This window comes from Mugil cephalus, chromosome 12, assembly GCF_022458985.1.
Source record: "Mugil cephalus isolate CIBA_MC_2020 chromosome 12, CIBA_Mcephalus_1.1, whole genome shotgun sequence".
Lineage (NCBI taxonomy): Eukaryota > Metazoa > Chordata > Actinopteri > Mugiliformes > Mugilidae > Mugil > Mugil cephalus.
The window spans coordinates 19,068,537-19,092,964 of NC_061781.1; the positions used below are offsets into that span (position 1 = coordinate 19,068,537).

General features: G+C 41.5%; 1 long non-coding RNA gene across 1 annotated transcript; it reads right to left on the reverse strand.

Moving 5' to 3' along the window:
- Positions 1 to 2,439: 2,439 nt before the first annotated feature.
- Positions 2,440 to 7,464, reverse strand: LOC125017297. Its single transcript, XR_007113829.1, has 3 exons — positions 7,384 to 7,464; positions 6,478 to 6,563; positions 2,440 to 2,511 (listed from the first exon to the last, which is right to left on the reverse strand). It is a non-coding gene; the product is annotated as an uncharacterized LOC125017297 (long non-coding RNA).
- Between the last annotated feature and the right edge of the window lie 16,964 nt (positions 7,465 to 24,428).

Here is a 24,428-nt window from a genome sequence, read left to right on the forward strand (position 1 = left end):
ATCCGAAGACAGTGAAAAATGGGTCATGAAGAATAATCACAGTCACTTGTAGTTTTAGGATCCCATATATCTGTATATATATCTGAGCATAGTATGTATAAATTACAATATAATATTGCAATAATACATTTTAGGCGGTAACATACACCAAAACACATGAAGACCAACTGTGTCATCGCTTCGCTTTGTCTCTGCCAGGCTCAAAAAGTTGCACTTGAACACACTGCAAACATTACAGTCAGTGGCCAGCTAGCACAACACATTGTTCACCTACTTGAGGGAACATAACTCAGGTGGCAGGTGGTGGTAGTCTGTGCTCAAAAAGGGAAAGTGGTAGACGGTGGCCATAAAACCATCATATGGAACTGGTTTCTCCTGAATCATGCCGGTCGATTCTTATCGTTTCTTATTTCATTTAGCCATTTTACTACAAAATATTCATGCATTGTTTAAATGAAACAGTTCTGCCACATCATGCAAACTCTCCAGGCTCTGCAGAGCCGATGCCATCTGTTACAGATGGTATTTATACAGTTGTTGTTCTTCTCACTCACGATAGCTCTTTCAGACACTGTCTTTATGTTTGAGGTTGTTTTCATTCAGCAGAATGAAGTTGGGACAGATCAGATGGCCCCTGATAGTGCCGTGCAATGAGAAGAAGCACTGAAACGAAGCTCGTCAGCTGCCTGAAATATTTTGCAGAGTACTATCTAATAATACACAAATGTGACTATACATTGCACATTATGATAAATGCACCAAGCAGGCACAACATTATGACCACCTTGTTACAATTCAATGTTCTGCTGGGAAACGTTTGGACCTGGCATTTGTGTGAATGTTACTTAGACATGTACCACCCACCTAAACCAGAGCAGATACCCAGACCCTATAGTAATGGCACTCATACAGTATATGACAGCAGCCATCCCCCTTAGGATGCAGCCTGACACAGGCACACCCACAAAAACAGTTTAGGAAAAACTCTAAAGACATGAAAAACAGCACAAGGTGTTGACCTGAATTGAATTCTCAGATGAGTCACACCTGTTTTGGAGTCACAAGAGAGCCACTGCAATGTTAGGAAGGTGGTCATAACGCCTTAAATGTATCTCTGATGTGTACTATTGGAACACAAGGAGCTACTACTTAAGTCAAAAGCGCTTTAAGGACAGAGGAAATAAAAGAGGAAACATGATGATGGTAAATCGAGGTTTGACATGTGCGACTGAGCAGATACTGAGTAGTGCTGCTGTGGATCAGAGATGGATGAAGTAAATGTTGCACTGTGTTTATGAAGCAGGGAGAGGTTTGGCAGGTCACAAACAAGAGAAACACAGAGTGTGGGCCAGACTCTGGCCTGTGTTGAGTACAGATCATACTAGTCATCATGGTTCATGAATGAATGTGATGCTAAGAGGGAGCAAGGAAAATTACCACACAGCAAATTAACTCTGCCCAGTGTGATTAAAAATATTTTTTGTGAAACTAATTTGCACTTACTGTAGCATAAAATTGAGGTTGCGTTGGAACAGTTGGTTCAATTTTCAGAGGACCATCAGGACTTTTGAAAATTTAATGAGGATCCAAATTGCCTCTCTCGCTCACGTTGTGTATTTGTGACAACCCAATGCTGTCTGTGTCTGTTAAAGACCAAAGAGCATTAAAGCAGTGGCACATTTAGTAGGTCTAATAGGAATTTAGTAGGTTTATATTTGTTAGCTTAAATGTATCCTTTTAAAACCAATAAGGTTGTATAATAAGGTGTTTCATTTTCACTCATAATTTATTACAAAATTTACTATAAAGGACCAAAATATGTAGTAATCCACGGATGGGTTGCATCAGACAGAAGAAATAAAAGATTAAAAATTCTACCATGTCATGTCTCTCAGAGGCCAAGGTTTACAGATCAGTGCTGGGTTAAATACGTGACCTTTTAACTCCACGACCACAGAGTGCAAGGGATAAATTCTGCCTCGGTTGCCATTTGTTTAGAAACTGAAATTGGTGCATCATCCATCCCACTCACTTAATCTTGCTCAGATGGCATTCAGTGGGAAGAGGAGTTAAAAATCCATATCAAGTGTAATATAATCTTAATGAATATGCATGTAATGAAAAACTGCCCTGGGCGGTACAGTTCTCAGCCATTATGGTGAAAGTTTTTTGGGGGGTAAAACACTAGTAAACGCCATGTCATTTCGGTGATCCACCAGTCAGACTAGCACTTAGTGTCTGTGCTGTACTGTTCCCCGGTTGTGGCTGACACAAAAATTGGCCTACTTGGAGAGAAGGGAGTGGATCTTTACGAGCTCCTCATGATATGGCAGGGAGACATTAGGGTGACGGGTGTTCTAACCCATTCTCCTCATGGTCATTGTATGGAAGAGGAATGTTAGAAGATGACAGCGGAGAGAGCAAGCAGAATATAATCATCCTTTACCTCCGCGTGGCCTCAATCGAGCCGAGCGGCCCCTTTCTTGTCCTCTGCAGACATCCGTGGTCCGTCTGAAATGACAGAATGAGAAGCCATGACTGACTTTGATTTGTTGGAGGAGACGCGAGTGCTCGCCTGCTAGGCTGTCTGCCGGCTTAGTCTGTATATATAGAAGTGCAGAAAATTCACCAGCGATTCTGCCTTCTGGGAATATTGATAAAGGCTGGTGCAGACCTATTTTGCAGCATTTCTGCAGAGGTCTGGCGACTATAAAAACAATTAAACAGACAGACCTGAGACGTTATCTTCCAACTTAGTTTACTAGTAACCTAAGAGACAACAAGATTTTGTAAATGCTCCTTAAAAAAATCCGCCTTTTTTAGCCTCTTTGGAGAAAATGCAATCAGATCTTAACCTCAACATGTCATCATTATTCCAAAGTATGGAAGCCCTAAGCGACCATGCAGTCACACATATTATTTCCTTCATTTTCCAAGGATAAAGAGTTAATTTCCTCTCTTTTCTTGTGATCTTGAGTTATTTATCTCTTGGTAAAATTCTCAAGATCTCCAGACACTTCATCTAGTAAACATTAAAGCGCAAAACTATGACATCAAGTTATTATTATTGTTATTATTACTACTACATTATTGTTGATAATGGCATCCCTCAGTCAGCGTGACTGTTCACGTATGATTGAACTCTCTCAAATTAAATAACTCGTGATATCGAGAAAACAGACTTTGTTTTGCCGAGATAACCACATAAATAACTCGTGATCTTGAGAAAACAGAGGAAATTAACTCGATATCACAGGAAAATGGAAGAAATAATATGTGAACCGTACCAAAGCAGAAAATGTACTCTACAACTTTTTATCTTTGTTACCGTCAAGAGAAACATTGGTTTCTTTTAAATGTTCATCATCTAAACACAAACATTCTCTGTGAACGAGCGGCACCGTCAGCTTTTTCACTGAAGAAGTCTCCTAATGTGGTCGGGAAAAAAGAAAAAAAAAAAGATGCTGATAAGAAATTTAAGAGTGAACCACAACAGTAAAGTTGCAGACTATAAAAGTAGAACAATGAACAGAAATACTCCACAGAGCTTAGGGCAACTGCAGAATTGTGTGATCATATTCTGTTGCTTCTTCATTACAAATCTCCCTTGAACATGAAAGTACGCAGACTGTCTCGTTACTTATTGGGGGAAAACAAAACAATACTAAATAAGAGCCCTGCCAGAAAGTAATTATATAACTTCAGTCTGATAGGTTAGTGCTGATAAAGAAGCACTCAGCTAAACCCCAAATCACAATCCATCACGATTAAAAGATACGCCAAATGGGATACATCATTTTTTTTTCATTAGTTTCGTGCATTCTTTTTACTGCTTTTTCCAGAAAACCTACATAGTGGCCTTCTCAGATGACAGATGCCAAATAGTTCAGGAGCATTTCCCCGTGGTCCCAGGCCAATCAGAAGAGAGGAGGAGCAGAGAAGAAGAGAATAATAAAGAGAAAATAGGTCCTTGCAAGACATGTAGCCACAGTAAAGGCAGAAAATAAGCAACAAGTTCCCCAGTGAGGGACGAGGTCACTCCATCATTAAGCCAAAACACACATCGTACCTACACCAATCAGGCATAACATTATGATCATCTCCCTAATATTGTGTAGGTCTCTGTTGTGACAGACTGTACATGGGCGTTCTGAAAATCTTGTTAGTGGCGGTCTTGTGTCTTATGGGTTGAGGGGAAGGGGGGTGGTGTGGATCAGGCTTGTTCCAGATCCCACAGATACTTGATCAGTTTGAAATCTAGTGAATTTGGAGCCGTTAAGCTGTTTTTGTGTGTGTCTGTGTCAGGCTGCATCCTGCTGGCGATGACTGCTACCATCAAGGACTGTCATTGCTATGGGGTGGGGGTGCCTGGTCTGGTTTAGGTGGGTGGTACATGTCTAAAACTTTCCCAGCAGAACACTGAACTGTCACAAGATGGTCATGATATCTACTTCTACTGTCAGTGGTCATAATGTTATGCCTGATTGTTGTGTTTTCAGTTTTCACATTGTTTTTTTTTTAAATGATATTTATGATTTTTACTTCATGGACATCAGTGAGCAAAAGTTACCGAGTTGTCTAGTGCGTATTCAGATAGGCTAGTTGTTGTTATTTCCTTTTTTCTTCGTATTGCGTGATCAGGATAACATTCCTCAAAAATAAACAGTGACTACATTCGTAGCTAGTCAGACACACCAATGACACCAATGACATCAAGCAACAGGGTTAGCCTTTGAGGTGGGTGGTCTGGAGGTGTGCATGAGCACGGTGGCCTTGGATGGACTCAGAACCCCAGCATTAATTGTTGCAGTTAGCCCTTGGTTTGGGGTTAATGCACCAAAACCCAATAAAAGACAGCTAATCGAAGTTCAGCTCTCCGTCAACTTTTCTCTCATACTGTCTGGAAAACTGTGCAGCAGGATCAGAAACACCTGATGCCAGATATGTGGCTGTGGGTAACCTTGTACCTACAGTGAATGGGCCACAGGAGGGCATGTTTCTGCCTCGGGCGGGACATCTGTAGTTGAAAGGACTGTCTTAAAGTGATGGATATGAAAGGCCGGGGCTTCGATGAGAATGTGTAAAAGCTGTATCAGAGGGAGCAGAGTGCAAGGAGGGAAGGTGACTTCTAAAACTTATTTTTTGCAGTTTGTGTGGTTTGGCTGATAGCAGCTCTAATACACCTCTCCCGACGCATTTCAATACTGCATAAAAAACATCCTCCTCATGCAGTTCACTTGAACTACAAAGTACACTGCAAAAATAGGAACCGAAAATCGTTTTTCTGTTATATAACACAGAACATTATTCTTCTTTCAACTGCACTTTTGAGTTATTCATTAATGAAAAGTTTGTGTCAGATTCATTTCTCAGATGCTGTCATCTGCTGACGGGTTCACGTATCATTTTCTAAAGCGTTACCACAAAGGTGTACCCCAACCTCTACTTTCTGGCATTAAAGCTCTTTTGTATTCATTGTAAGTCCCATATTTGATGTTGTGCTTGTTCAGATTAAGTCTCTTAATTGGATCTGTGTATATGCAAAACTCTTTCAGTAGTTCCTGCTGTAGCTGAGTGATTAAGAGACTTTAATTATTCTCATTCACCTATTAATACACTAAATTCTGTGAACTACAGCCCCATTGAAGACACTGGCCTACCAATCAGGAGTTGCTCAGGGACACTTTGACAAGACAGATCCAACCAGGGATTCAGGCAGTAATGCTGCAATTAGTTGCCGTACCTAACGGTGATCAATTATTCTTTTTGTTTATCCCCAAACCCTGTAGATAATGTTCATTTATCTGATTTAGACAGCCACCACCTTTACTTCCCTTCATCCAGGTTCACTGTGGCAACACAAAAGTCCTTGGAGAGCATGTGCACCATCAACCTGGAGCTTTGCCTCCGCCACACCGTGGTGACTCCCCAGGCCTCCGAGCTTCAGGCCTGGCTGATCTGGTGCTCATTCTCTCCTCTGTGACTAAGTCTCTTCCACCCAAAGTTAATTTTTAATGACACACTTTGTTATGTGGGTCCACGGGGGGCCCTTAGTGGCTGTGCTTTAATAAAGCGAGTCTCACTGCTTTCTCCCTTCTGAGAAAGCTTCATTAAAGCCGATGACGGAAAGAGGTCTTTGAAGTCCCAGATTTGAGCCTATCCAAACTTTATATTTCTCCATCCAGCTGTCTGTCTGGAATTTTATGACTTTATTTTCATTTTTACATCAACTGGTACCATAAACAAACAAGATGTTTTGAAGGACGGATGACGTGGCCCCCTGAGGGGCTAGTAACTGCAGTTGTTTGGGAAGGAAAAGATACAGCATTGATCCCAATCAATAATGCATCACTGTCACTGTGCAGGGTGTTATATCATAAGATGACTTCACAAATATTCAACATTCGAAAGATGCCAAACGCATACACTGTGTGGGAGGCACTGACAGTATAGAAACATGATATAATCTTTACTCACAGGTTTCTTTAAGGGTGGTTTTGAAGCTCAATGTCGTGGCTCCGGATGTCACCATCTTGACGGTGTCGGACTCCTCGTTATTCCAACTAATTCAAGGGTGGACAAAGAGGTGAAGCATGAGTAGATCTGAGGCAGGCAGCAAAGTGGGACAGCATACACCTGACACTCACAACCACACCTTTGATTTTGTCTTGTCTTTACCACAGAGCTCTAACGATTAAGTCACTTTTGGAATAAGCCTCAAGTGGGGATTGGAGGAACTGCACTGGTTTTGGTAACTGCATTAGCTTAATTTTTCAGTTCCACAGGGTGATGCTTTTAATTTCATGATCACAAAGGCAGTGTCCACAGTTTGCAACATAAAATTGAGCTACCATGGTGCCACAAGATGCATGAAAAGTAACCTGTAAATAGTAGAAATACTGTAAGTTTTTTGTGACGACCAGCAAACTTAGCTTAGCTTAAGTCTTTGTCTACTGAATTACCATACATGCTGCTGTTACTCTCATCCAGATGAACGAAAATAAAAAGTGTTTGACAATATCTGCGGAAAACTGTATCCTTTAACAAAGACACAGTCTTTAATTGCTCGGCTATATTTTAGTTGTTCAGCATAGTCTCAGTTAGCACAACAGCGGCAGAAAGGAACAGGCTTTCACATACTAGCGAATGGTTTCTTAGCTTTAACTCTTAAGAAACTTATTTTGTGTATTTTATGTGTTATGTTTTAACCAATGGTTTTGTCCTGAGATGGTGCTGACGATGTGCTAGCTTCATGCCGCTGTTGGCTAATTTCTCCCCGCAGAGAAAACACAATGCCAGGGGTGGGTTTTACTTCGTGCACGTAAATCCTTTCAATACATATTCCTCTGAATACTTCCAGATATATGTCGACTCTGGTTTTACCTTCTTTGGCACTTCTGTGTCCGTGTTTTTCATCGGTCAATTGTTTTTTATTAGCATTACCGCTACGCTTTAACTGCGACTGCTTTTGTCGTCATGGCAGCACTGATTGAAAGGTGACGCCCACTGGCCAGGTGGCACGTGCCAGGGTGGGTCAAACCATCCTGGTCTGAGCGATATAGGGTTTTTTTAAGGATAATAAAACTTAATTTAAACTAAATGAAATTATATAAACTTACATTTGGAATATTTGATAACTTAAAAATTCAATATTTAATAAATTACTATTTTAAACATTTTTTGAAGCGATGTTACCCCTTGGAGTGCCTTCTAGTACCCCTATTTGAGAACCACTGCTCTAGATAAACATGAACTAGACCAGTGATTCTTAACCGGGGGGCGTCGACCCCTAGTGGTCCATGGTGTAATAGCAAGAGGTCCATGAAAATAAAATATTGTTGGAAAAAGATTATATGACGTGTATAGAATTATTTAACTCATATGCAACTGAAACCTTTGTCTATCTAAACTACAGAGAGTAACAGGACTTCTTTTCTCTAATTACATCTGTTTCACAAGTTGTCGCTCCTGGTTGAACTGTTCAAACTTTCATCGTGACACTGTTAATAACTTAACTGCATCTGTATACACTACTCATTTACTATTTATTAATTATTCATTTACTATTATTGTGAAACATCTGCAGGAAGGTGTTGTGGGAAACTTATTAACTTCCATGTTAAGGTTAGCACTTGAAATTAAGCTAATGTTACAAACAAACAAAGGAGAATAAGCACATTTACATTTCAATGCAACCAATGCAACAAAACTGGGCTTAGCTCAGTGAACACAGCCATCCAAAAATTGACATGCCATGATGTTATGATTGAGGGATTGAGCAGCACAACCAGCAAGCTGTGGAGAGCTGATTTGTTAACAGTCGGGTTACCATCTGCATCACACAGGATGCAAAATGCATCAAAGTGTACCATTTTCTGACTTTGCATTGTTTGAGTCTCAGTAAGAATCGGTCAGTGTCCTCTTTTAACATGAAGCTAAGATTCAACATCACATCCATTTCTCACCGATATGTGTACCCACCTACCTTGGACAAAACCTTCTGCGATCCTAGTGGAAGGACAAAATTCAGCATGTTCATATCCTCTGTAAATAAGAATCTCGATCATCCTCAGCTGGGTAGTTCAAAATATTAGATGCAGGTTCCAGTGCCTGTTTTTAATGATGCGAAAAGAACTTTAAAGGTATGTGGAGCTGCTAGTAATTGTTTTCTATCGCTGTGAAGACTTGTACTTCTGTTCCCTGCCAAAATGAACACCTGGCTTGCTGCTGTAATAATCAAGGAAGGGTGGAGGGAGAGATTGCAGCTGTGCTATAGTTGTATTTAGCACCTAAATTAATAAATATCTTCTGCACTTCTATGCTGGAATTGATTAGACAGTTTATCGGATGTGTCGCCTTTCTTTTCTCCCATCTGTGAAAAGATGTAATTTTCTTTTCTCACACTTCTTCATTGAGATAATAATTACACCACAAAACTGATGAGACAACTATACGAATGCTATCTGTAAACTGGGAGAGAAAATGTCATTTAGGGACTGAACGGCCGCGTGGTCCAAGAGAGCCAGGGAGGAGGTGGCAATGACAGCAACAACAACATCCCTGAGCAAGGTTAGCACATGATTCTTCGTTATTACTTTTCTTCTGGTTGACACTTTATGATTTCATGTAAATGACAACCAACTGTATAATGAAGGAGGTTATTTTTAGGCATCAGTTGCAGAGTTGTGCCATTTTTCCCTATGGATTGTACACATTGAGAATAAGGAGGAAATTATCTTTTTTTTAAAAAAAAAAAAAAAAGGGAAGCATGCAGTATTTGTTAAAAATGTAATTTGTACATCCTGTACTTAGACAGACTTTATGGATCCAGAAGGGAAATTGCTTGGTCACGGTCGCTCAGTTGCACATAAAAAAAAACTCCAGTAAAAAGAAAAATAAGTGTGAGATAGATAAAAAAAAAGAAAAAGAAAAGACAAAATGAAAAGAAAGAAAATAATAATAACATAATAAATAAAATATAATAGAATTCTCAGTGGCAGAGTTTCACTTTTGAAGATGCTGTTCTTCAGAGGGGAAACTATCAAACATATGAAATTTAAGTCAGCACAAGAACTGGCAGCTCCGGACGCTGGACCGTCTGGCCCATTTTGAACCTCAATTTAAGAGACGGAAAATGAACTTGAAGAAAGGAGTAATCTGATTTTGATTTTCCAGGTAGTAGCTCTTTAGCGGATGAAATTCAGTCGCTCATCTTCTACGAAACTCTTTCAAATGGCAAAAAAACGTGGACTCATTTATGTCATTTACGGTAAGAATTTTAATTCATCCTGGAGAAGACTTGTTGACTCCCTAATATAAGTAAATCTCTTTTACGATAACAGAACGGGTTGAATAATCTAACCGTGGATAAATTTAAACGCTGCTTGGTGGTGGGCTGCAGAGAGGCGGTGTTTTGTGTACTTTTTGCACTCCCTCGTCACAGGAGGGGGACGAGCTGATTGCACCGTTCCCCCTGTCTTTTTCAATAAGGCCGGGACTGGCGCCTCCTCATCGACTCAAACACATGTGTGGAGCGACTGTCAACCCGCCAAGGCCCATTTACTCCAGCACACAGCACATAAAAAAAAAATCCCCGGACTCAGTCTGCGTCACAGCTCCTCCCTCGGCTCCCTCTCACGCTCACAGTCACGTTCTTTGAACCTTTTTAAATTAGCTCACCTCAGGTCTCAACCGCACAGCCCCTTCCCTCCATCCCAGTCTCCCCTTTCCTCCTCCTCCTCCTCCTCCTCGGTGCGCACCTTCCCCCGAGCTCCACTCGGGGGTACACGACAACACACTCTGGAGGGAACCGCATTCCTCCGTGAGCAGCCCAAACCGTGAGCACATTCACCCTCATCATCACAGCGCGGCAGCAGAACGCTGTCGTGCCGAGTTAGCCATGCTAATGTGGCTGTGGGCGACACAAGCCTGCCATTAAAACACAGTGATGGAGGTGTGTGTGTGTGGGGCGCGCTTTGCGGGTGATGGAGTTGTTTCTCGAGGTTAAATCTTCTGTTGTATCTTCTGAAGGAGAGGTTATAAAGATAATGCACATCAGCAGAGCGTTTTCTCTTCTAACCAAAGGCAGTTTGACTCCCAGCGAAAAGGTAAGCACCGCTTGGCGCGCCGGCGAAATGCAAAAACACTCGACGCGAAGCTCCACGCATTCCCCCCTCATCTACCCTTTGAGAGAGGTAGAGGAGAGGCTTCAAAGGGCTCGATTGACACCTGGTAAAGCTTTGAACTGTGTCCTTGGACTGTCATGTGGAAAGACAGACACTCCTTTTAATCACCCACTTACAAACAGCATGTATCAGGACAGACGCACTCAGATCGTACGAATATGTCAACACTGCCTCACTCTCGCAAACACGGCCTCTTCCAGGGCCGCAGCCGGGTAACGACGGGAGTAGCAGGGATTTTAAGAGTTACTTCCTGCTGGCAACATGTTGCTGTTGTCTGCAAAATTAGTCGGGCACCAATCAGACAAAAAACGTGTTTTAAATTACACGTGGAAGCAAACAAAAAAAGGGATTCAGGTTCAGGTTCACTGCAAAAATTTCAATTTCAAATTTTCAAGAAAGCGGAAAATCCTTGTATCAAAGAAATACATCTTATATTTTGTCCATAGAGAGGAATCTTGTGCTTATTTTAAGATTTTTTTGTCAAGCAAAAAAAGCTTTTTTATTTCTTAACACAAGATGATTTGATTGAATATAAGAATGTGTTGCTTCTTTCTAGCATTGCTGTTTTCGCAGTGTTCAGGTAACTTTATTCGTACCCGTAGGTAAACTTGCGGTTCAAAAGCAAGGCATCCAACAGACGCATGAAGCAATACAACAACTAAACAGTAAAACAATACAATAGAAACAATAAAAACTGCTGCAAGCCTGTAAACAGAATAGGAACAAAAACAGAATAAAAAAAAAATGAATAAACCAAGGGCAGTACAAACCTGAGGCAAGTAAAAAAAAAAATACAATAAAAATATAGATATATAGATAAAAATGCCTTATTGAGTGACTGACTTGTTCAGTATGTGCCTGTTCGCCAATGTAATAGCAGCTGGAACAAAACAGTTTTTAAAACGTCTGGTTTTGCACCTCGGGACTAAAAACCTCGGTCCAGAGGGGAAACTGTGTCAGTCTGGTTCATCTTTAATGTTTGGTAATACTCAGAGACGGTAGCCACTCTGATTCTTCTTTATTTTACAGTCGAATACTTGGACATCTTGGGAACATAATCATCAGACGAGAACATTATCACCACCCTCGCGCTAAAAATATGGGGAAATAAGGAGAAACCGCCGGTCCAGACTTCACTAATTAACATGTTAACATATCATAAGTATGACATAGCAAAGTCAAATTGTGGCTTTACTGGAGGTAATGAAGTGGATTATTTCTATTTTTTGCAGTAACTTCCAGTCTCTGCTTGTTGCCTGGCAACCTCACAGTGGCGACGAAGACTCCGTGAAGTTACTGCATCCATGACCGAGAAATAATCTGGCAAATAATCACCTGCAAAGCCATAACTTGACATTTCCAGTATGTTAAACAAATGTTGTGATTAATTTGAATTTGTGCAGTTCGTCACCCGAGCACAAAGCCGCACCGGCTGCTTTCTCTGTTGCCAGTCTCCACTGCTAAGCTAGGCTAAATGTGTGAGTGCCACTGATCTACCTTCCTTTAATTCTGACTTCTTTTTTTCTCAACCAGGGCGAGGAAATTTCGCCTTTTTGAATAACGTGAAATTAGCCGTGTAAAGTTCAGCCACCTTTTCCAGCGCTCCTTAGACAAAACCCTATAATTTGACCACAGCCTGTATCTGCCTGTTTATCGTCCTTCTCCCTCGGAGGGGTGTTTCTCATTCCTCTCATCAGTCCCAGTGTTTCACCCTGTCATTGCAATTTTCTCCCATTCCTGGGTTATTGTTAATATCCAATTATTAAACCAATTTCTCCCACACCCAAAACAATCTTGCATCGCTTCTGTTGAATATACTGCAATCAGTAGAGAGGTGAAAGGATTTTAAGAGTAGGTTCAGGTTTTTCTGAACTGTCCTAGAAGCAACGCACACACGTCTGTATGATCGCTGTACCAGGATTTTCCTGCTCTTGTTCATCTTCTTGTTCTTATCCACTATTAAAAGTCCCCTTCCTTTAGTGCTTTCGGTGTATTCATTGGAGGGAAAATACTTCTTTCCCTTGCAGACTTTTGGTCACCGATCATGTTCCCTCTTTTTGTTATTTTCTGTGTACTGCAATTCAGCAGAAACGCTACACAATGCAAGGGGAACTTTAAACTAAAGAGCCAGTTGCGATGGAAAAAAAAAAAAAAAAAACTACATTTGAACACTTGATTTGATTAAGTCAGACCACCGAAGCCTCTGAGTAACTTAAAATACACCTGAGAATATTTTTTAGAGGCCAGGCTGAGATCGCGTTCAGAGGAGGGATAGTGAATATATTGGGGGAAGGATGCTGAGGTTTGGGGCGACATGGAAGCAGATGATTCGCTGTGGCAACCTCTGAAGGAAACAGCCGAAATGAAAAGAAGGACTATGGATTTTGTCTCACTGCAGCAGAATGTGCAGAGGAATTTTAATAGTAAGCTTAAACATGAATGTAAAACCAAATAATTCATCTGATTTCTTTAAAAAGGGATATCCACTCTAGACATTGATGGAGAGCGAGGAACAACAACAGAAGTGGGGTTTTAGACGAGCCTAGCGGAAGGACCCTTTGGACAGCTGGTTCCGATAAAAACCGAAGGTGAATGGATCAATCTGACAGCGAAATGACAGCTGGCGGCAGCCAAACAAGGAACGGCTCTAATGATCGTCTCACAGAGGTTTGCGGCAGCATCTGATCGAAGAGGAACGCACACCTTCAGTCTGCCGATTGACTCGGAAAAGGAAAAAGAAAAGAAAAGTGTGACCCAACTTTCTCTTGTGAAACATAAATGGTAATGATCCCCTTAAAGTCTCTCTCTTCTTCCCTCTGCATCTCTGACCTACTTCAACTTTTTGATCCGAGGCTGAGTCTAGTTGCTTTTCCCCCTTGTTGCACAACTGACTGCGCTGCACATGTTGCGGTCCGGGCTGTGATTGTGTCGCCTGTTGATATAACCCTTTCTCTTTATCCGTGTCGACATGTTGAGGCCAACATGCGGCGTCTGCACGTTTGCGTGATGCATGAAGCGAAAGCAGAAGCAGGTCAGGAGTGAAATCAACCGCGAGATTGTTAGTTTGATGGAAAATGTACGATTGTTAATTCATGGCGCTGATGAATAAGTGATCGGCTCCAGAGTTGGGGGCCAGGCTTAAAGGCACGGGACATATGGGGAATGAGGAGGGGCGCAGATGCTCCTCGGGGCCAGAGGGCTGATAGGCAAATTTAAGAGGGACAGAAAGAGAGGAGAGGAGGCGGGAGAGCGGGAAAACAGAATATGAGGCAAAAGGAGACAAGCTTGCCCCAACTCGGGTCCCACTGTGCAGAACTAACCCCATAACTTTGCCCTCGATCCCAGCGTGTGAAGTGCCAGTTCACTGCAGGGCTCTGCAGAGATGCTGCTAGAAGAAGTCTGCCTCTGAGCATTAACTCTGACCTCCAACTCAAGTAAACAGCTCAAAGGGTAAAAACTACTTCACCTGTACTAGTAACAAGACTTGAAACTCATGGGAGGGAAACAGAAAACATCAACAAACACACACAGTTGTTCATATTAAAAATTCCACATACCCCTCTAAAAAATTATTTATATATATATATATATATGTCACACACATGCAGCAGACATACACATACAAATGTACACACTGCAGAACTGCCCCCGGAGCATTGAGAGGATCTCAGCGCCATCTGCTGGTGGCGACACGAATAAGCTGCTCCAAGGTGGCTGAGGGGAAATAAACAAATCACTTCCTTAAAATCATTTTCTCCATCGTCTTTGCCAAGCCTCCCTCTTCTTCTTCTTCTTCTTTTTTTTTTTTTTTTTTAAAAAACAAACATCCTGGAAGCCAAGAAACTAATCCGACGCGATTAGTTACAGTTTTCCATCGAAGCATCGCAATATCTTTTATCATCCGTCAAGACCTTCTGAGACTCCACAGAGAAGGTAGTTCTGATCCAAATATTGATATTAAACCTCGCGTACAGTAACGCCTGTTTAGAAGAGCTGGTGGAGAAGCAGGAAGCCTGAATCCTGGGTTGACATCGACACAACTCGGATTGACAAAGTTTTCTGTCTTTTAAAGGCTCCACACGAGACAAGTTCACAAACCAGCTGACTGGAGAGTGCAGATAAAACATGTAGAATTAGCAATGTAGGAAATTATTCAAGCACCTTCTTATTTTTTAAGCATTTTTTTCCTGCAGCTGTTAATATGCATTGCTATTTATTACCCACATCACCTCTGCAATAACATTTCCTGCAATTTACTTTTGCATTTTATTCTCTTTGTACATTTATGGCATAGTTTTTTGTACGTACTATGCCATAAATGTTTGAAACTTTCCAAAAAAAGTGTATTATTCTGATATTTGCTCCAGACCCATGCTGCTCACATGTGCCTTAAATTGATCCCCCGGGTACAAATAAAGTTTCCTGAACCTGAATCTTCACCTGAATTAGACATCAGAAGTCAAAGCTAAATAAAGTCGCTCATAAAGTAAACGCTTTAAGTCTGTTAAGATAAGCTTCTAATAATAAGTGGTGCAGAAGAAGCACACATTCTTCACTCCTCTGAAAACTCCCTCCAGAGCCACAACAGTACAAAAATACAGTTGTTTTCACTCACTAAGTGGTTTGCATGTGTAAAATTAGCAGAATGAAATCAATAAACCGCGAAAAAAAAAGAAAAAAAGCCAACATGAACCACTATATTATATAATTGGCTGAGTGCAACAATAAATACGCTCTTAATAGCGGGGCTTTCCACAGGGATACGTCATAACAGGAGATCATCAAATGGCATCTGAGGTTACGTAAAGTAATTTCCCTCTTGCTGAAGATTAAATGAGGCAAACGTCATTTAAGAGCTGGTGTGGGAGGCTCCGAGCTGGCTTTATTTTTTATTTTTCACAAAACTATGTAGACGTTGCACTATTTCTGGTTAGATTCTGCTGGCGGTGTGCTTTTCATGTTCTTATCGCCGCCGACAGCGGAACAGCCGAATAATAAAATCTTTTGTGTAGCTACTTGTTAAATTCTTCCCCTCCCAACCGCGGGAGCTTGCGGGAATCAGCTCATGTGGAAATACATGACACGCCACATTTCAATGCAGACGTTTAAGATAATACTCTGAATATTTTCGCGCAGGTAAAGTGTAGCGCTCAGTAACTGCCCCTCTGAATTAGCATATTGCAGATATCTGTATCTGTACAGGTTCTCCCATCTCCCCACAATTATGGACAAATACATCAATTTGTTATCAATGGAAGCAGCCGAGCAAGAGCTGATGGTGATAAATAAAATGGTAATGGGCTGTGAGGACCTGCAGAGAACATTGACAAGACAAATCTTCCTCCAGGCATCTTTTTAGAAACCACAGCGTGGTCCCTCACAGCCACTATCTCCACCTACATCAGAGAATGAACCTCTGCTCACGCTCGTTCACGCTGGGTTATTGAACTAAGTGTAAAGAAACAAGCTGGTCTCCTCTACTCTATGCAGGGCATGAAGGCGGCAACGTCTAATAGCATCCTTCATGTCAGCATTTTGTTTTTGCCAAGGAAATTAGCGCATTTGTGCACATGCTGCATGAGAGTCGGGCTTTTCCTTTTCTGATGAAGAGCACATGATTTCATAGTGGAGGACGCACGCCGGCATCTTACGTTTACAGAAGGGGCTAATAGCTTCTCGAAGGATGCGATCCAACCTAATTTGCACCATGCAAATTCCCCCGTGGTGACTGCACCTACAGTACAAAACGTATTAATGCTCTGATCGCGCTGTGGCGTGATGGAAAAATACGTACGTTAAGAAAAGAAAAAGACAGAAGGAGAAAGAAAGGAGCAATTCGGAGTCTGTAATCTCCTTCAAATCTGCACTGTGACGTTCTGTACCAGACCGAGAAACGTCCAAATTATTCTTTTTCGTCTTTTATTCATGACCTGCGGGACATCCTGACTTGGCCCTCTCGATGCTTTGCTCACAGCCAATCTCTCTCCTCCCTCTCGGGCTCCCTTGACTTCTTCTCCTCGTTCTTTCATTCCCGGTCTTGTCATCCCCCACGTGTCTCATGGAGCTTATGCATTCATGAGTGATTACTTATTTACATACAAGTATATAGTGCAGGATTAGGGGGCGGGGTAAAAGAGGCAGTCGTTAGCATGTAAGTTTTTTTTCATGATTAACGGTAATTATCCAACCGAGGAATTAATTATACAGACGTTTTTAAGACTCGTAAATGGGTTGCTGTTGAAGAATTACTGGTGTAAGGTTACTGATTAAACACAAAAAAATTGTAAATGTATTTTGTGCCATCTCCTTCTGGCTTTCACATGGCAAAGATTTGCAAAAAAGTGTTAAATGTATATTTTCCAGCCCATTGCTGCTTTTTAATAAATTGGAAAACTTTACCGGTGACGTTGGGGAAACAGTCGCCCATAATCACGTTGCTTGATCCAAATGAGCACGAGCAGCTCGAGTGGTAGACGGAGAGAAAATAGCAGCACAGCAAGGGTTAAATGGACCCACTGATTTATTATGACGTTATTAGATACTGATGCATCGACGCATTATTAATATTTCACCGCTCTGTCGAGCTGAGCTGCTGCTTTGAATTCGTTACGTATAGTTAGCTGCTTCGGTCCGAAATACCTCCAGAGGATCACGATGAAGAAGAGCAGCCATGAGGCGATTAATGCGAGAGGGGAGCGCTAAGAAGAAAGCTTTGCTACATGAATTTGTATTAATACATCATGCTTTTCCTCTAATTTCTGCTTTTTTTGGTCAAACTGCGTAATTTGACACCTTTAGACCTTGAATAATTGATTAAATGGAGCTGCTAACCACCCACGGACGATCTTTTAAAAAAGCAGCGCTCAGTATTTTTTGATGTGTTTACTGGGGTCAAACTTTAACCTGAAATATGTAAGTATATCTTTCAAATAAATGCACTGGCGTAAATAGTTTCCCTCCAAACAGACACGGCTCAGAAATTAGATGTTGCAATAAACCGGCAAGAATTCGTAAAGAGATTTTACAGTCTCGTAAGAGTGATGGTGGCTTGGTGCTCCTTAATCTGAGACGGTACTACTGGGCAGCTATTGTGCAAAAAAAAACTCTCACTTGCCTGGGTGCACCTAGAAAAAATAGGTTCTCCCCACTCACTGGGCTCCATTTTACGTTCCTAACATAAAGCCTCTTTGGCTTTTTGTTGTGAATCCCATTGTTTTCACCACATGAAGAATTTGGGCCCAGATCTGGAGGAACTGTTCTGACACCAGTGTTCAAAAATCCAGCTTTTAAACCCAGAAACCTGGACCCGTTGTTCAAAATCTGGCCTGATAATGGTAATACCAGTATCAGTGAGTTATATGAAAATGGCTTTTTTATATATACTTTGTAGGATTGTCACATAAATATACCAAACTCTCATCTCATCTGCAACTCTTCACTCACTTCGCAAATTGTCATCCCAAAACTTTAGATCTTATCAGTCGGCCTCTGTCAAAGAAAACGTATTTCCATGCTGTATAACTCTTTGTGGCCAGCCACCTTGAAGTCTCTTGTGTTGGTGAGGAGTGCGTGGGAGGATGAGCTTAGTATGAAGCTAACAGACCAGCAATGGCATGCTGCCTTGAACTTAGTTCACTCTTTGTCTACGCTCAACAGGGATGGACATGGTCAGCAGCAATACTCAGGTAGGCTGTGGCATTTAAACCATGCTCAGTTTGTTCCAAGGGACCCAAAGAAAATATCCTCCACACCATTAAACCACCACCAGCAGCCTGAACCTTTAATACAAGGCAGGATGGATCCATGCTTTCATGTTGTTTACGGCAAATTCTGACACTGCCATCTGAATGTCACAGCTAAAATCGAGACTAGGCAACGCTTTTCCAATCTTCTATTGTCCAGTTTTGTTGAGCCTGTGTGAACTGTAGTCTCAGTTTCCTTTTCTTAGCTGACAGGAGTGGCACCCGGTGTGGTCTTCTGCTTCAGAACAAGTTTCTGAAATACTCAGACCAGCCCGTCTGACACCAACAACCATACCACGTTCAAAGTCACTTAAATCCCCCATTCTGATGCTCGGTCTGAACTTCATCAAGTTGTCTTGATCACCTCTACATGCCTAAATGCATTGAATTACAGCCATGTGATTGGCTGATTAGATATTTGTGTTAACAAGCAATTGAACATGTGTATCTAATAAAGTGGCAAGTGGGGGTATATGTGCACGACATGGTTTAATTCATAAAATTCACTTTACAAATGCTAAACTAGCCAGAATTTATACTTCTGTCAGCCCCCCCAACAATCACACTCATATGGTTTGGTCTTGCAATAATTTGGTGAAAATTTGAGAGAGGATGTTTTTGACACTTCAGGCTCAAGTTCAGATCATCTCTCCAAGTCCATTGTCGGACATTTTTGGCACTCCCCCTGAAAGTGACTCACCCGCAGCAACTATGTTAGTAGCGGTGTTTTCTAGCATGCTAGCCCGGTGACTAATGTGGTTTGGTTGAAGGTTTGCCCGCCCCCCTAACCCATGATCAAGGAAGCGCTCTTCAACTTAAAGCTTGAGAAACTTCTCACTCACTGCTTCAGTTAAGACATTTCAAGGCTCTGAAGGAGCATTGAGCTCCTCTGCATATGCTATAGTCTGCTTTAGCAACAATTGCAGTCCCCTCTTTTTATTTATTTACTATTATTTAGTTTGATACTGTTGTTTGTCTGTATGGGGAAAAAAACTGTTCAATAAGCCAAATTAGAAACAAATTAGATGCTGCACTTAATTATAATTTCCTGACTCAGTATCACATGATTTAGCCTCTACTCTGTACCATGACACACCAAACCAGCGGTCGGTCATTTGTCTGTGGCTGGTTGTAAGATTCACACTGGCATCATAACACAGTCCACCTTCGCTACTGCTACTGCTTGGAGTAAATATGACTTGAGATCTCCTCCAAAATGGAACATGAAATTTAGACAGTTTTCTACTTTTCTATAGTGTTACCTAAGCTTTGTGAGGTAACACTATAGAAAATTGTGAGCAATAAACCGTGAAAACCTCTTTTACAAAGAATTACAACAAGTAATAAATGAACAAATGATGGTTTCTACAAGCTAGCTTAATTTTTTAATCGCCTTGTAGCTCTGTTACTAAGTTGTAAAGTTACACCTATGACTGCACCCCCTTATGAGACAGGAGAAATACACCATTTCATTCCATTAGCACAGTTTGTGGTTTCATCATCTTCTTGTGCGCTACAACAACTTTGTGGGCACAGTTAATATTTCAGAGGAAAGTTGATGTTAAAATGTTTTTGCCAGTAGCTGTGTTCAAACAGCACGAGCTAATGCACTACATCCCAACTTTCCGACCGCGATACACGGGTGAAGAGTTTCGCAACGAGGAACATGATTTCTGAAATCTGTAACAATGCAGCGAGTCGGATTTGTGTAAATGTCAACTCTCCATTGTTGACAAACAATCAATAGAAGCAGACATTTGGTCTTTTCAAGCCCTCAGTTTAATTCAATAACATTCACACTGAGTTCCTGAGCAATTGCTATTGACGGCTACTGAGAGTCTGACAATGAGCTTTAACACACTGCGCGGTGGATTTGTTGCTCCTGAAATGCATCAAGTCACGCTGTTAGTGTTTACGGCCGGGCGTCTGTCTGACACTGCATCTGATCTGAGCGCGAGGGCGAGTGCGATTGTTGTTTTGTACATCAGATTTCATTAGTGCAGTATAATTGTGGCAACCCGCTACAAAACTTTTATCACAGAAAAATACACAAAAAGCTCACTCGAGGTAATGGTGAACGGCAATTAATTTGAAGGTTTATCGAAATAATAATCGTAAAAAATAGACAAAGGATTTATTGAAAAGTGATATTTAATTAATTTATGTATTCATGTCCTGTTTTGTGTTTTTGTGACAGGCCGGTGAATATAACATTACATCCTTTACAATTAGCGGTAGAGAGTTCATTAGCAGCCTTGTCTCTTAGATCTCATTTATCTGAGAACACAGGTGTTTGTTCATATTCCAACTGCCCCGACCTTCCTCTGCCGGGTCACATAGCGGCACACAGGTAGCAAGGTCTTATTTGACAGGTGCATCACCCACGAGTCCCCTCTCACCTTGTTCTGCTCCTCTGTGCTCACTCGGTGATGTATGTGTCGAAGCAAAAATATGTATGTGTCACTAATCTCCCAGCTGTGCAGCTGGCCCTCAGCCCTTTCACGCCATCACTTCTGCAGCAAACAACAATCACTCTTACCATAATTAGAACGGGGACAAGGCGTCCTGTCACTCTTCCCACACTTTGGCATCAACAAGCTGTGTCCATGCACTCAAGAGGTCTCACACGCGAGGACTGATATTCTGTTGCATCTGCTACAAACAACACAATAACACTTTTAAGCATTCAAATGCATCATCCTTTGAGAACAAAGGCCTTTTTTTATACTAATTATAATGGATTGTTAAAGTTTTCACGGCATACCTTTATTGTCTTGCGCAAGAAAAACAGGATAAAATATTCTTAAACTTGGCCTAGTGCTAGTTATAAATAAACATTATTATTATCATTTTGCATTTAATATTAAGCTATTCTTTATCCCTTTAGTGAAATGTGTTGGATTCATGTTAATGTGTATTTAAAAAAAAATTAAATTTGTGGGGGAAAATTAAAAAAATATGAAAATGTCTAATCAACCAATCAATCAAGATTTTGCGACCCCCCTGCAGCACCTCCGTGGACCCCCTAGGGGTTGCGAACCCCCTGTTGAAGACCTATGTTTTAGACTAAAAAAAAAAAAAGGAATTAATCAAGAGGTAATTCAACAAAATTACATACAAAGCCATAAAAGCATTGAAATAAGGATGAAACTACAATATACAGGAAGATAACATTTGTAGACATTTATGGTGATTGGTGTTAAAGAGGTTTGTACACTCACTTCTCTTTAATTCTTCACCTAATTTCTTTCATTTTCAAACTTTCAGACTTTTACAGACGCACACTTCTAAAGTGCATTTTGGAAGGTCAGCGCAGTTTGCTGTAACTGTCGCCACCTCGCTAGAGTCTAACTCCCGGCTAATTAAAAAAGGGCAAAACACTGTAGCTTGATGTGCATCTCCTCGGAAATGTAGCTGCGCGTCGCAGCGACGTAGACCGCAAGAGCCGTGATTGTTCCGCTTGGTAGTAGCGTGTTTCTAGTTTCATTTGGCTGCGGCTGTCACCATCTCGCCAGAGTCTAAACTCCCGGCTAATTAAAATTAAAAAAGGGAAAAACAAGTCTTTGTCCCTTTGGCTGCAAACACTGACACTAGTGGAGTTTGCATTTTAAATCTCAAACAGAGGAATAGACTCTATGCTAGGTTTATCATTTATTTGGATTTGGTCACGTGAGCAACACAAACAGCTCAAAACTTGTCATGAGTGGTGATATCATGTCTTTGAAAAGGTCTACAAGTCTCTGTCTAACAACCCTGAACCTCTCGTGTTTTGAAATCCCAGCACCTTCGTTTGAGGCTTGAGTTGGACGTCACGTCATTCTGTAACCTCTAAGTCGCTGACTCTTTCTTTCCGGTACACTGTGCAGTGCGTGTTTGGGCTTCAAACTCCCTCCGGGCGCAGCAGCTCGGATCCATGTGGTCGGACAGTTGGCGAGGTTGACAGAAACCGGGACCTTCGGGATAGCGATCCCTGCTCTGAGATGCCTTCTGTCTTACCTCTCACCCCCCCTCTCCTGACACATGTACAGGAGAACATTCACTTGTTTATCCCATCTGTGGCCACAAACACGTGACCAAACTCGGACAGAGCTCTCCTGTCATGTAGAGATGTAATACGCAGACACAGGAAGATCGGAGCACGTGCGACGTTTGACATCGTGAAATATGTCCGGTGTTAGACATCTGTTGATCTAAAGGGTTCCTCATCTTTTCCTATTGAAACAAACTCACAAAAACAGGAAGAGAAAGCAACAAATTAGTATTTGCCAAATGTTTTAGAAATCATTTTCCATGCAGGCCAGTCTCAGCCAGATGCTCATAAATACAGTTGTAACTCTGCGTGGGTCATGTGTGGTGAAGGTTTGGAAAGCTCAAGGTCGCTTGCTGTTTATTTTTACTCGGCTGCAAAATGGCTGTCAAGCCACCGACTAACTTGCTGACCCCCCCCTCCCTCCCTTGTTCTGGCGGTGGCATGCGGACATGACATTACTTGATTTTATATTCATTCGAGTCATCGTTTTTGTTTTTTAAAAATGAAGAGCGCTTCACTTTAATAAATTATTCTCCTCGGGTTTATGCAAGGTTATGACACCATTAAGCAAATAGACCATTACAAGCGAGTCCCTTCTAACAATTGTAATCTATTAGCTACTTTGTGTGTGTGTGTGTGTGTGTGTGTGTGTGTGTGTGTGTGTGTGTGGAAATGGTAACAAAAACTGAATGAATGATGAAAAAGGAGAATAACTTAAAACAGTCGTAGCGCAAATCTTAGGTAAAGAATAGACGGTCTGTTATTATCACTGGAAATGTGCAGCTTGACAACAGGTAGGAAATGGATGCCTTTGTCGATGGTGTGGTAATAAGCACTGAACTTTTCAAAGCCATAATTACTTTGCGTCCGCACTTGCTTTGTCCCTCTTCTCTTTCTCCGTGATCAGCAGGAGGAAAAAAAAAAAACAAAACAAAACAAAAAAAAAAACAACTCAGTAAAAGAGAAGAGGACGGCAACCAGAAATAACACTTCCTCTCCTTGTGATCATTAAAATGAGAAAGTGGAGGAACAGCTGCTTACAACAAAATAAACACATTAACACCAGTGCTCCGCAGTGTGCAATCACAGAGGCCCGAAGAGACAGCTGCCTGCTTTTAATTACAATAACATTCATCTTCCGTTTTTGGTTTTTGGGATTCTGATAACTTTTTACACTTTTCTCATCTTTATTTGGATATTTTGTTGCATCCTAAATTTACTATGTTATATACTTTGCACGTTCTCCCTGTGTCTGTGTGGGTTTTATTTCGGGTACTCCGGTTTCCTCCCTCCTCCAAAGACATGCTTGTTAGGTGGATTGGTGATTCTAAATTGCCCCTAGGTGTGAGTGTGAGTCCAAATGGTTGTTTGTCTCTGTGTTAGCCCAGCGATAGTCCAGAGTGTACCCAGCCCTATATTAATTTAGTTAATAGCTACAAGTGGGCTACGTAGGTGGAGCCGTTTATACTCGTGTGCTGGTGTGTCAGCATCATTCTGTAATCACCCCATCACAGTGGTAGTCTGCAGCCCATCAGCTGTTTTGAGGTCATCTGTTATCACTTCTGCTAATGGTGATTGGAACAGAGCAGCTCATCTTGGAGATAAAGTCAATAACATTTGAAGAGCAGTTACTTTTAGTGTGCTCGAAAATGCATTTCAGAGCAGCCACAGCTGTTGTGGTATGCATCATCCTGACATCCAGCTACGTTTCCAGCGTGGTGCACGTTCGGCTATGGTGCAGGCAGAGGCGCTCCATCAGGCAAACTGAGCAACTGTTTGGGCCCCTGTCAAAAATCTGGGCAAATGTTTGGGCCCGCAGATGGCCACGTTTTGGCATATTCTGCAATGCTAATCATATGATAACTACCCACCAACACATTACGCACACGTCATTCTTGCAGCCTCCCAGAACATAGGCTCGTACTGGCAAAGTGTGCGTTCCCACCGAGCTACAGCTCAGATCTGTAGCAG